Here is a 14,189-nt window from a genome sequence, read left to right as displayed (position 1 = left end):
CTGTAGTGCTGTTACAACAATGCTCATCTCTCATTTATCGTCACGTTGCGCCTAGCAATGCCTTCTTTAGCTGTGTGATGTAATTTAGCTAAGCTGTCATCATTCTTTTGCTCGGCTGCCAGTGAATCTCTGTCCACACGTAAGAGCTGATCAAAGTTCTTGGAGGCGGTGAGAATAACGACCCTGTCTCGCTGGCGATTGCGCCAGCTGGCTCTTCCTGCAGGCGTGAACTTTGACACCCTAGCGATACGGTCTCATTCAGCTAGTCAGCTGGCAGGCATTCCTCAACCGTTTTTTTTGTCCCTCGAGCCTAGCTCGGATTCGGTTACTGAAGTTACCTCTTTTGCTACTTCCGCTGGAGCAGCTTGTGCATTTTCAGCCGAAAGCGACGCGATTTTACGAGCTTGGCCTCGCGTCAATGCCTGTACTACGCGATCTCCCAGCTTAAGCCCTTTGTCACGTAGTAACTGATCCGAACGATTCCAAAAAATGTAGGGGTACTGCAGCGACCAAAATTTGGAAATTGCAGCCTCGGTCACTAGCTCCCCGAATGGTCCACTGATTTTGACTTTGGCCATGGCAGACACACGCTCTTTTCTTCTACAACCTGTTTGATCCATGCTACTTCTCCGGTGAAGTCATCTACCGTCACGTAAGACGAATGGACAATGTCCATTGTGGCGGCACTGTCTCTTAGCACTCGGCATGGTTTGCCATTAACTTGCAGGTCGTGAAGATATGGGCTTAAAAGTTCCGTATTCTCGTCCTTTTCATCCACGTAGGAGAAAACTACGCTAGGCTTCCCGCAGTTCACAGCGATATGTCCCAGTTTGTGGCACTTATAGCAGCAGATTGGTCTAAAAGATTAGAATTTTCTTTCCTGCTCTTTTTGTATAGTTTCGCCATTAGATTTCTCCTCGCTCTTTTCTGCGGACTTACCCTCCACGTCTACAGGTTCCGGTCGTTTAGTCAGCGAACCCTTTCTGAACGGAAATGGTTTCCGCGGTCCATTTCGACCGTCCCAATTTCCGTCCTCGGCGTGCAGCTTTCTAAGCATTGCGTACTCTTCGGCTAATTCAGCCGCCCTTTGCACAGTGTTTACATTCCTTCTGTCTTGCAGCCACAGTTTCACAGCTTGGGGGATGCTTTTGTAGAACTGCTCTAAACACATGCATTCAATGATCATGTCTCTGCTGTCGTACGCTTCCACGTTTTTCCGCCACTCGACTAGGTTTGCCTCTATGCTATATGCAAACTCCGGATATCGCTCGCTATCCTTGCCTGTGCTTCTAAACCTCTGCCGAAAAGCTTGGGCTGAAAGGCAGTATTTCTTCAGAAGACTAACCTTAACTTTCGCATAATCATATGCATCCTGTGCACTGAGTCTGGCGATTACTTCCACAGGCTCACACGGCAACAGAGACAGCAACCGCTGTGGCCATGTACTCGGACCGAAGCTCATCTTCTCGCAAGTCCTTACAAAATTTCCTAGGAACAAGCCTATGTCATTCCCGACCTCAAATGGCTTTAACAGCCTGTCCATGCGGTATGATTCTGCCTCACCTGTTCATCCCAGAGCGCCTTCACTTTCTTGAGACAAATCCAAACGTTTGCTTTCATGTGGCATTTTTCTTAACTCGCGATATTTCTCGCGTTCCTTTCTCTCTCTGTCCCGTTCCTCTCTGTCTCTGTCCCGTTTCTCTCTCTTTTTCAGAAGTTCCAGCCCCATTTCAATTTCTTCCTCACTGGCCTGTTCAGAAACTAGCGGCAATAACTCCGATTTTAGCCTTTCCTTGCGTACCTCTAGGCCCAGCTCCTCACTGAAAATCAATAATTCGTCTCTCAGAAGTGTCCTTAACTCCATGACTGCTGCTTTACCGCCTTGGCCCTGCTCGGTAAACCTACCTATGAAAAGACAACGTAGCTAACAATCAACAATCTAGCTTCCCTACTGTTCTAAATAGAAGAGCCACAAAATGAAGCTTAGAGAGTCAAAGTAAGAACCAAGCACTCACCGCAGACACAGCACCACGTCGCAAAGTCCGTTCCACCGCTGTCAGCAAGTTGTAAAGTTTGGAGTCGGGCATGAAATAGATGGTACCTGGCTCATGCCATCGTCCAACTTATCCACGCTGAGGACGTTGTTGAAGGGAAGGACTGCTTCTCATCGAGAACGAGGAATATGGGTTTATTTACAGTTTCTTCATAAGGGCGTTGCACTTCATCAATCTAGCATGACTGCGAGAGAAAGCACACTGCAGCCGCACAACAGCTGCTTATAAACACTCTGTCCTCCCTAGATCCCTAGGTGAGGGAAAAACGGCAGTTCACTGCAAATTCGTAGCGTCCAACGTCATCGTAGTCGACCCGCCTTTTAGGGGGAGGGTTAGACACATTTCCACACAGGTTTTACTGACCCAGCCGGGGTCAGTGGGTTCTTGGAGACACGGGTCCTGCTTCGCCCGGGTAGGCGCCTCTTCATCCCAGTGTTGACCCCGCAGACAATGGCCACCGCGTCCGTCCATGACTTCTAAGCCCCGTGAGACGGCCGCGCAAAATATCTTCCACGGTTTCCTCTGCTTCAAACAGCATACACGGCCAATCCACGAACAATGCTTGGTCCGCCGACCGTGTTTAGTCATAGCGGCGCCGAGGGGGTGTTCACGCGGCACATCGTCGTCCCTACGAAACGAATCACCGCGGCAGGTGGTGAAGGCTTCCATGATCGCTTCGGGGAAGCTCGCCGCGCTCGCAGCTGTAGCTGGCTGAGAAAACTTTGCATATCGGTGCCTCTGCAGTCCGTTCCTAACAATATGTAGTGGTACAAGGTAGCTTGTGTTTCGTGTCAATTGTGTGGTTCCTACCCACTATGGGAGATTGCCAAGAAATGGTCGGATTGTCTTGAATGAGAAAAAGAAGATTAAGCAGATGTATAAAAAAGCTAGGATGAAAAACACGTATGGCATACCTGATTAAGTCAAGCTGTCTAGGTGACTGTTTGTCATCGCCCCCTCTCAAAGGGGGTGTCAGTGAATCATCGTCAACGAATTGTACCGTGCCTCGGGTCAAGGGATGTGACATGTGTACCGCGAAGTCTCGATACCTGTGTTTACGTTTCGGTACACAATATGGCACCTCCTCGCAAGGTACGAACCACTGGTGAAGAAGCGAATCGTAAAGCTACGCGCCCGACTACAACGATACAGCGTCGGGCTAAGCAGACCGCTGTGCAGAGAGCAGCACACGAAAGCCGCAAATTGCCGTCGACGCCAGGCGAACCGTTCAGATTGTTTTCGTCAAAACGACGCAAACAGACTTTGCCGCCAAGAAGCTCTAGTGCGTGCTGCCGGAAAAGGAGCTCCTGTGGAGCCGCTCCTCCAGCTTATGCTGCAACTGCGCTGGGTGTGCCTTGCAGGTCTGTGGCATTTTTCTCTCTAACCAGTGGTTTTGCACTCCCCAAGAACTACTTTTGGAGATTACGCTTCGTAATCTTGCACTTAGTTTATGTGGTTGTGTGGTACGCTCAATTGGAGCATGGGTGCTAGGCTACATCCATAAGAATGTTTGTTGAGCTGTCTATGAATTTGTTGTTAGCCCTTTAACTGGCACCTCAACAATATTATTGACCTAACAAAAGCTTCAAACACTAAGCAAATCAATATATTACACTGTGCTCTTAAATTTACCTTTATTTATCTACCTGCTCAACAACGGTATGCACAATAATGTCGATCGTGAGTAGCAGCAGTTTCGGTGAAGAAATCCGCACGCTTCGTCGTTCTCCTGGCGCACACGGTGGTCGTATTCTCGCCACTGCGAACATATCCTTGTTTATTTAAACAAGGTCTTCCTTTTCTTTCTATACAGGTGCATTACTACAGAATACCAGCGATTCCCACTACTGTGTTAACATACGGGGTCATCTTGCTCTGTGACTGACCTGATAAAGGCCTGTTTCGGTGTCAGGCATGACCGTTGATTCTTCTGGTTGCGTCAGCTGTTGAAGTTGATGGACTTAGCCCTTTTCCGGCACTATGACGAACACCGGGCTCTAGTCTAAACGTTGGAACGAAGGCTTAATAAGTGCAATATTCCTGTCCTGTCAGGTAGTTCCGAGTTCCAAGTTACGAACTCTCCACACCAGTTGCACCACTGACGTCGCAGACCTTCAGTTGCATGATGTAAGTTCTGTGGAACCTCACAATTACTCTCTGGCCATGGTCGTAACGTTTTTGCCGACGTTATCGCCGATATCCTGTGTGCTTGCTTCGCTCAACAAAATCTGAACACTTCCTACCATCGTAAAACGAACGGTCTGACGCAGTGGTCGAACCGTAGCCTTACAGAAATACTGCGCATGCACGTTTTGACGGAATAGCATGACAGGGACGTTGACCACTCTTACGTCTATATTTTACATAATTCATCGCATAACGATGCACCTCGCCTGGTAAGTTCGTAGTCCAATGGTCAACCTCTGATCGTGTGGAGCTTTCGGAGAACCTCATTTCCCGCTGCATGGGATCTTGCCACGTGCTGTGCAAGTGAGGCCAGTGGCGTACGAGATAGCTCTCGTCACTCTCGTCACCCTTTGTCCTGGCGTACAGCGCCGAGGTTAACTTCAACAGGCTCAAGACCTACCACAATGCATCAGGCGTGTGCCTTTAGCGGCTTCAGGATGGCGCTTCTGTTGCAGATTAGCACAAGGGAGAAGAAAGATGCCAGTTGTGTCTTAAAGAACGACAATGACATAAAGCTAGCGCGCGCTGTTGCCGTTTGGGCCGTTACGTGCATCCGCATGGTAACATACTTTTATACTGCCAATAATGAGCGTCTTTTTGCGAAGCAATATAAAGAGTGTCCCTAATATGATGCACCAAGTTTTAAGAATACGCAAATGCCACGTAACTGGAAATAACCAAGGTAATGTTGTTCGCCGGCACTTGGAGATACTGAGATTATTTTTTGCATTCCGGCTAATTGCATAATTAGTATTAATCAATTTCTAAAATATTATAATTAGAGGAAAAGTGTCAATGAGAATATTGTAGACCAACATGAAAAACTCCCGATACAGCTTTCTGTTGCTCAATTCGTGCTACATAAAAGTTTTTCCGAGCGTGAAAGAAGGCCGCGAATACACGCGAAGTGCCTGGACCGGCCAGTCGCGCGAGCAATTTAGCTTGTATTCGCGGGCTGTTTGAGGAGGAAATGGGCGACGTCAGTCAAATAGCTAGCTGGTCGGAAGTGCTCGGGTAATGGCGTGGCGCGTCGTGAAATCAGCAGAGGCAGCGGTGCACCTCTGTATGAAGAACGGCTGAACAAAGGACGACAAAGAGCAGGTGAGGACGGCGTTTCGGACTATGAAAATTGCGTTGGTACAAAACGCCGTCCTTTGAACACGAACAACGGTAATGACGCGTAATCAGGCACAGATTCAACTCGCTCAATGAGAGTCTCCAAGGTGGCATACCTGCGTTACTCATTGGCCAGGTCGAAATGTTGGGAGATGGAGAAAACGCAGAGGAAAACGTCTCTACCGATGGTGTCCGGCGTGTCTACAGGGTAACAAGGCAAACAGTCGGCGTCGGTGTGCAGGCTCTCAGACTTGTAGATTACTAAATAGGAATACTCTTGCACCCACACATACCATTCTCCAAGACTCCCTGTGGGGTACGTATTTTAAGGACCATCATGCGATCAAATCCATCATGCGATCAAAAGAGGCCAGAGTGTCACATAAGCCAAAAGGCATACCCTTAAAGTAATAAAGTTCGTCATGCTTTATAACGGCTGTCTTTTCACGATCGAGATCAGTCACAGCAAATCGCCAATGCCCAAACCGAAGTCGATGGACGAACAGCATGGCAACTGGCCCTGGGCACCGTCGAGACATCAAGGGCATCTTCCATGCAAAGTCGTTGGTAGAAATCCATCCTTCTTTGTGATGCGATTGAGGTAGCTATAGCCAATGCAGTATCTCCACGTGTAATATTTCTTTTTCACTAACACGACAGGTGACACCTAGGGACTTGACGATGGCTCAAGGATGTATATTGCTAGCATCTTGTCCACTTTAGCTTTGATGACTTGGCGCTCCCACGTTGAAACTCAGTAGGGTCGTCGATATATTGGCTGAGTATCGCCGGTGTGGGTACGAGGTTTGTGAAAGAATGTCTTTGTCAAGGGATTGTCATTTACTAAAGAGATCTCTATAGGAAAGCAATAAGTTACAAAGAGCTTCAGCTTCCTGAGATAGGCGGCAGGAGGCCCGGGACCGTCATTTTTCTAATGCCATCGTCAGAACAGGCAGACTTCAAAGGCCCATACGAATCGTCGATGGCCAAAGTCTTAGTACAGTGCTCTGCCAAACCCCTGATCGGGGCCCTGTAGTAACATTTTCTCTGTGTGCCCAAACCCAAACTTTTCCTTAGGAAGGCAAGTACCATTGTCGATAATGGTCACTACAGTATGAGGGATGGTGACTGTAGGTAACTTTCGAGACCAGCGTTTAGTATCAGTTGCTCCGCTATCGACTTCAGCTACAACATCGAGTCGCAGCTTTTGTTGACCATTAAGAACCATGTTCATGTGTAGTATCGACGGTGCCGTGGTGTGCTTCGGTGCATGAAACGACGTTTTGTTAAGAAGTTAAGTGGAACGCCAATGCATTTCTCCGCAAAGTTCGTGAATTCATATCTCGAAACTGGTGTGATCTTAAAAATTCGTTCCAAGTGGATCCGCCTTGCGCGCTCCACGGCTAGAATTTGTAAATTGCAATATGGGCCATAATGTAATTAATTAGAAACTTAATTACTGAATTTTTATTAATTAGCCAATTTTGCATCTCAATTTTTTCTGTAAGTATTGTCCGGCGCTTCGATTAGACAAGTTCATGAACTAGAATTGTGATATCTGCCACAGGCAACATTTAGAGATTTTTAAAAGTGTTCGCTGAAACACCCTGTGTACACACGCGACAAAAGTATCGTATGTCTGTGTGTCCTGAATTCACGACGGAATAGCTTTCTTTTTGAGGTCTTTGCTTCAAGATAGACCCATATTGGCGGCGGCCGCATTTCGATGGAGGCTAAATGCAAAAACGCTCGTGTACTCGGATTTTGGTGCAAGTTAAAGACCCCAGGTGGTCAAATTTAATAGAAAGTCCCCCACTACGGCGTGCCTCATAACCAACTGTGTAGTTCAGTACGTAGAACCTCACAATTACATTTTACAAGGGATGCACCATTGTGCGGGGCAACGAAGCTTTATAGCCTTAGTGATGCTTCGGCTGTCTAGAATAGCGCGGTCGATTCATTAATTTGATGAAAACAGCATATTTCAGAATCCTATCGAGAGAATGACGGGGAGAATTAGGTCAGGGCGCTCAGCCAGAACGCTGGTCCGGCTACTTGCTTGTGGAAAAAGAAGGTGTTATACCTTAAGAGAGCCAGTGCAGTATTATGTTGCTTCCTTGATGTCATATTCCACGGTGCTATGGCGTGTCTCGGCTACTGCACGTGAGGGTGAATGAGATATTGCTAGCAGCAAATTCGTTCGCACAATCTATATGGAAGTAACAAACCTTTTTGCATCCGAGGAAACTGATGGACTTCAGGAGTCGCATTCGATACAGAGTCTTTTCATTTTCATTCTATTTCCGTTCGTTTTGACTCGCACGAAGCCGGGTCTCTGTTATTGCCGGGATGGGCAGCTTGGAGCGACGGACGATAAGTAAGGAATAGAATCGGAGCAAAAGAATCCTTGCAGAATATGGCATTCATTGTCGTGTCGCCACGAGGTGAATCGCCAGGTCTCAGTCTGACGTCAGCGCTCCTTAGCCTGATGATAGCGTCTGCTAGCACTTCTGTGCGTCCATATTTACATTTTGTTCACGTAGTCCGTGCTGAAAACTGATATTCGAAGAGGAAAAGTTCAGGTGTTCTCTTAAGTCCTAATGATGACGCACAGGAAAGAGCAAGACAACAACAAGCGAGCACACTGGATAAGGATTTTATTTTCAGCACCAGAGACTGAGCAGAGTCACGTAAATTCAGGAAGGCTTTGTTCCTCGGTAAGTGATTCCAATTTCTGAAGAAGCAAACAAAGAAAAAGAAGGAATAAGACTGGATCTATACACAACTAACACTGCTTACAAAGCAAGTTTTAGGTTTCAACACAGATCGCACACCCAGGCCTCACCTCACAACAGTAACGATAATGCTCAGTCTGGCCTATGAAATGACGATCATTCTGTCCCGCAAGAAAAAAAAGTAATAACAAAAGTGGGGACTCACCCTGTTTAGATTGCTAGTGTCCTATTGACAGCGGAATACTTTTTAAATGTGGAATAAGGATTGTCAATTCGAGGGGGGGGGGCACGTTGAACAAGTTACGTGTGTGCAACGGTGCTTTGTAGAGCCTTGTTGTGGGCACTGAACAGTTTCGTTCTGTTGCCCATCGCCGTACTTTTTTTTCCTATGATGGAGGAAGCGTCATATTATCACTAGGAGGTCTACTCAAGGGGACGAGAGGAAACTTCTTGCTTTTAAACTTTAGTTAAGTATACGAGGGGTTACGAGGCTACTATGTGGACAGCCAAGGATGCGCTGATTTTGCAATATGCGTGACTCTAAAGGAATTCGAGCGGACCTTGAGGACACAACTGATTTCAACCGACTTCTTCAGATAATTGTGGTAAGAAAACTACTGTTTTTATTATAAAAGAACATTGGAAAACAAATAAATTCTCCCTCCAGGAAAACGTCATGACCTCTTAGACTTATTAAAGAACTATAATTATGTCGTAAAATGACAGAAAATAAAAGTGACACCTCCGTCTACCAACATACACAGCTTATGACCTTTGCAGATGGCTCTTGATGATACATAAGCTCACTGACCTGATGAACGGTTACACTGACAATAAAGTGCGTCTTGGTTGAGTATCAATTATTGTAGCCTGAATTAATTTTTCTAATAACGATGCTAAGTTCATCACAAGAAAGGAATAGCCATGTACGCCACAGTAAGGTATGACTTTGGCGTAACGCTGAAAGGTATTAGCTGACATTGTCTGCAGTTCACCTCAGGCTTAAGGCAAGCGATACGCGCTCTTTTTTATATCTTTCTGTATGGCATGGGGGGGGGGGGTGACTGAAAGTGGGCACCTCGAAGTATTTGTTTTCTTCGTTGTTGAGAGTTTACAAGCTTATGATCATTCCACCAATATTTGTTCGTAAAAAGTGATTAACGATTAGTCTCATTTACAAGAGTTACCGCAGCCCAATGAAGACGCCAACCCTATATAGAACTAGTAAAGCGGGTTAAAAATGGTTAACTGCTTTAGCGAAATACGGTTATTCGAACCTACTGTATTTGGTTATTTAATTTAATAGAAACAGACTTATGGAATACCTTTTCTGGTGTACTGCAATTCTGTCAGATCTGGTGGACTGCTTGAAGAATTATAAACACCACTTGTGAGACAAGTTTCAGAGTGATAATATCTAATTTCAGAATTTCACTAATTAAACTTCTATTTAATAATTTTACAGGACACTTCCCATTTCATGAATGGAAGCCGAAAAGTAATGAAGTAATATCCATTTAGCAGAATTTCTATGCTTAGCAGCACACTAAGAAAAATTTGTACCCTATGGAGCTGGTATTTCCGCAGCAATAATCATCTATCTGCTATGCTTTTCTAAATTTCCTTAACGCCACTTGCCCGGTATCTGCAGGTCACGATTGACATGCACGTATCAGCGTGACATGGGGTTCTTGCCGAGAAGGTAGCAATTGCAGTGTTCGGAAAAGGAAATGTACGTGACATAGATGGGTGTTGTTTGGGGACAAAATAAGCCTGAAATTTAGAGCGCAGTTTTGAGGAATATGTCCTCAAAATTTGCTGCAAAATAAATTGTTGTCCTAGTTAACACTTATTAACTTTGCGCGTGTCAAGGTCACGTAAACGGCCACAAACTGACATACACTGTGGAAGTATGGGGAAATGCCAAAGAAAGATATCGCTTTAAGAAATCAGTGCTGCCACTGATGGCCAAACACTCCTCGTGTCGGTTAATTGATCGCAAGGCTAGTAATATTTGTTCAAAACACTCGCCCTTACCATTTTGCCTATAATAACACAGCTCTATACGCTCATTCGCTGGGGTTCCGAAAGTAAAAGGGGCACTTGTCTAAACCGGAGGCCCGTTCATTTTAGCTCGCCGATCTTACTTCTAACAACGTCGTTTTCGTGTTTCTTGTGAACAGCGTACACCGATCGCGGTAACGAGCACTTAAACCCAGGAACGGACAGTCGCATTCTTGCCGAAGCTTTTTAGAACCGATTTCTTCGTTTCGAATATATTCGCTACTTCCACTTCCATGGATACATTTATATAAAATGAATATCTTTCATCGTACCCCCTGGTTGGGAAGGGGCAGCATATTCAAAGTCGCGGTGTGAAATATGAAAAATTTTACCCTTACCAGACCTGTTTACGCCAGCTTCAATTTTGGGAGTTTCCTGCAAGTTTGATTAGACAGAATTGACTGAGCTACTAACTGGCATAACAGCGAGAGTCAGACAATTTATTAACAAATAATGTAAATAATAGGTAACATCTTGCTGCCGACCAACGTATAACTGGTGCACCAAGTGAAAACTTTCTTCGCTCATGCACTTGAAAGAAGTCTAAATTAATTTAAAGAAATTTTGAATCGCAGTCTGCAGTGCACGTATTTTGAAACAATTCTGTGCAAGTAATGACTTCCTTAGTAACTCAGAAGGGCCAAAAATTCAAGCCGGAGTAGCTGCGCGGTTTACAGGGCCGCTCATAATGTCACGTGCCATTACAATTAAGGACGCTATAGCTGGTGGTGTGAAATTACACTGTGCGCTGTAAGTATACAGTAGCAGAAAACTGCAGCAAACAGGCGGTATAAGTGATCACGGAGTGCGCCAAGCCATCACAGCTGAGAGCAAAGCCGACAAACAGGGCAAAACGAAAGCGTCGCTGGGCCATGGAGCACGGAAACAGGCTCCCGGAGGTGTTTAAATGCGCTGCGCAGAGAGTGATGGAGTTCGCTTATAGCGGATTTAGATGGGCTGCTACTCCAGCATTTCAATGCAGTTCTACCCGTGAGATAGTCTCTGGGGAAATTTCGGAGTGTTCGTTGAGGCTGCCAGTTCATAGAATATTTTACTGAGTGTGATGAAAATAATGGCATTGAATACTGTAGGAGGAAGCGCAAAACATAAATACGCAGCTATTTTGCATGGTGCTGGCTTACACCGCACAAGGCGTGGTTTGCAAGGGAAATTGAATAGAACAGGAAACATGAACTACTTCTCTATATATGGTGGTCCGCTGTCCATGATATCATCACGCATCTGTATTTTCGTAATGGTTAGCCTCGATAGGAGTGATATATTTCTCTGTGCAGGACATGTCGACAGGGGATATTTGCTGCATAAAATGTGCACTGTCATGCATGGGAAACTCATCGAACTTCATCGCCCTTTCTACTGAAATGTCTGAAGTATGAGAGATGCAAAATACGCACGCAGATATATGTGCAGATAGTTATTCCGGCTGGCTGAATGCTGTTGGCGAATTTCTCAAGCAAAATTAAGGCCCTTCGTGCATCCTTTGCCTCCTTCCGATAGGGCTGCACGAAGGATTGACGCGAAGAACTTTCAACAGCTACGCCTTCCACACTACGAATTTATTAGTTTATGATCGCATTAGCGAATTAGTTCTCTACGCGATGCTTTTCCTTGCCGTCGTTTAACTTTCACGAAATGTTCACTAAGTGCGCATTCCGAGTTTCAAGCTACGAGGGCGAATCAGAAAGTCCCTGCCCTTTTTTTTTTTTTGCCAAATAAAGGCTGTAAATGCGAAGTCCGGTGGCCCTATCTTGGACCGGCCCGGCCTTATCTGCCGGTAGCTCCGCGGCACGGCGCTGCTGTCAGCTGTTGAAGACGGCGGTTGTGCTATACACGTCCACGGCAAACGGGATCATCGAGGACTGCTCCTGCTAGATTTCATGCCTGAACGCGCAATCATCAATGCCGACAATTATTTTTCCACACTGTCATGTCTTCTGGTTGCTATCAGGCGAAAACGCCGAGGGATTATCGATGTGGACAATGCGCTTATCCTCCACGACAATGGGAGGCCACATGTGTCAACCAGGAGCGCCGACAAACTCCGGTCATTTCATTGGGAGAGTCTGCACCACCCACTATTCAGTCCGGACCTCGCCCCTAGGGATATCCTCGTTTTTGGTCCGCTGAAGTAGTTTCTGGCAGGACAGTGGTTCACGTGCAACGATAAAGCGAAGACAGCCGTCCGACAGTGATTCCACAGTCAGCCGGACGAATTCTACCACAGGGGAATCTCAAATGTAGTGCTGCCATGGGACAAATCTCTGAGCCTGTGTGGGGATTATGTGGAAAAATAGCGTAAAGTACGTAGAATATTGCGTATATTTGCAGTTACCTCTCTGTACCTTATTTTAGCTAATAAAAATTCGGGCAATGACTTTCTGATTCGCCCTCGTACATTATGGCAAATATAGCGCGTCTTTAATCAGCTGAAGGGAAATGTGTAGTCTGATCAAAATTAAGCATTACAAATTTCTTGATATAGAACTAAAAGCATCAATATGTGGCCAGGGGATAAGTTATGTGCCCACAGTGTGACGCAATCGCCGCGTCACTCAGGGACGAGCTTTGCGCCGACCCTCACGGTCTTGCTAGCGGAACCGTTCTTTTCTTGTAGCTGTATACTTCCTTATTATATGCTACTATTGCTTTGAGATGTTAACTATAATGACTGTTCTTGTACATGAGGTACCGATACAGTCTCTGACAATGGGACCTCCTTCTGCATACTAAATACTTGTAATGTGACCCAACTTCTAATAATAAATTCTGATTCTGATTCTGAATACATACTCAGTTGAACATTTGCAGGCGTATATCTGAGTACGCGGACATGCTAGAAGAAATGTACCAAATGGAATTGTGTAGGAATACGACTACCTTAAGTTTCCAATAGAAACATGCCCGCTTACCACAGTCACTAAGAAGTTCAACAATCGATTGTGGTTAATTAGATGGCTGACGATGACAATTACCGTCTCACATTGTGTTCCTCTGGCCCCATAACTTTGTGCAGAGGTGGATTTCACGTACCTTTCAGGGCATCTTCTTAAAGAAGTCTGTAAAGCTTAATTTTGATCACCTTATAGCGGGCGTTGTTTTTATATCAAAATGCAAATCAAAATGCAAGCTAATTAGACAATAATAATTAATGAACATTTTAATTGATTACTTCACGGCACATATTGAAATTTCCGAAGTGCAGCTGGCGAGTCCGCAAGGCGTGTCCATTTGGAACGAATTATTAGGATGATACCAGTTTCCAGATATTAATTTCCGAACTTTGCAACGAAGTGCATGGGCGCCCCAGTTACTTTGGTGTTTTAATGCATAAAAGTATATTTAATTAGGAAAGTAAGTGGGAGGACACTGTGTATTTACCGCAAATTCAACGGCGCATATCTCCAAACTGGTGCCATCTTAGTATTCGCTCCAAGTGATAAATGCTTTGCAAGCTCACCAGCTAATACTCGCACTTGGTAATATATGTCGAAAATATTTAAAATTAGAACTTAATTAGATCATATTTGTTAATTAGTCGAATATGCATTTAAATTTCTCGTACAAGTAATCCTGCTTAGTAACTAAAATTACACTGTCTGTCCCAGGCGACTAAAACAATTTTTGTCTGTTTAGATCACACAGACTACAGAAACAAACAAACAAACAAACAAACAAACAAACAAACAAACAACACTCTGTATAGAGCCGTTTCTTAAAGCTCTGCAATCAGCAAAGGCGAATAATCCTTCGATATCGTCTCGCCGTTCTGAGATTTTTTCTTTTGCAAAAAATATATATATTTTTTTTCACGATCGGTATTCGGATAAAAAACAGAGGTGTAAACTATTGCCGCGCGAAGATGTCTCTAACTGCACAGTGAAAGCGCACAGAACAGACAGGAACAAACCGTATTTAGCGAAAACATATGACTTCTAATACAACATAACTGGCTGGCGGTGTACTAACACAATAAACGTATAACGGCTCACCAATCGAAAAAACATTGTTAAAG

The 14,189-nt window shown here is 45.0% G+C and overlaps 1 pseudogene; it reads right to left on the bottom strand.

Annotated features, from left to right (window-relative positions):
* Positions 1–284: 284 nt before the first annotated feature.
* On the bottom strand, positions 285–1,864 carry LOC142589785 (uncharacterized; annotated as a pseudogene).
* Positions 1,865–14,189: the final 12,325 nt, after the last annotated feature.

Source organism: Dermacentor variabilis, chromosome 1, assembly GCF_050947875.1.
Source record: "Dermacentor variabilis isolate Ectoservices chromosome 1, ASM5094787v1, whole genome shotgun sequence".
Lineage (NCBI taxonomy): Eukaryota > Metazoa > Arthropoda > Arachnida > Ixodida > Ixodidae > Dermacentor > Dermacentor variabilis.
The sequence above is the reverse complement of the archived record's forward strand: the minus strand, read 5'-3'. Positions and strand labels throughout refer to the sequence as shown.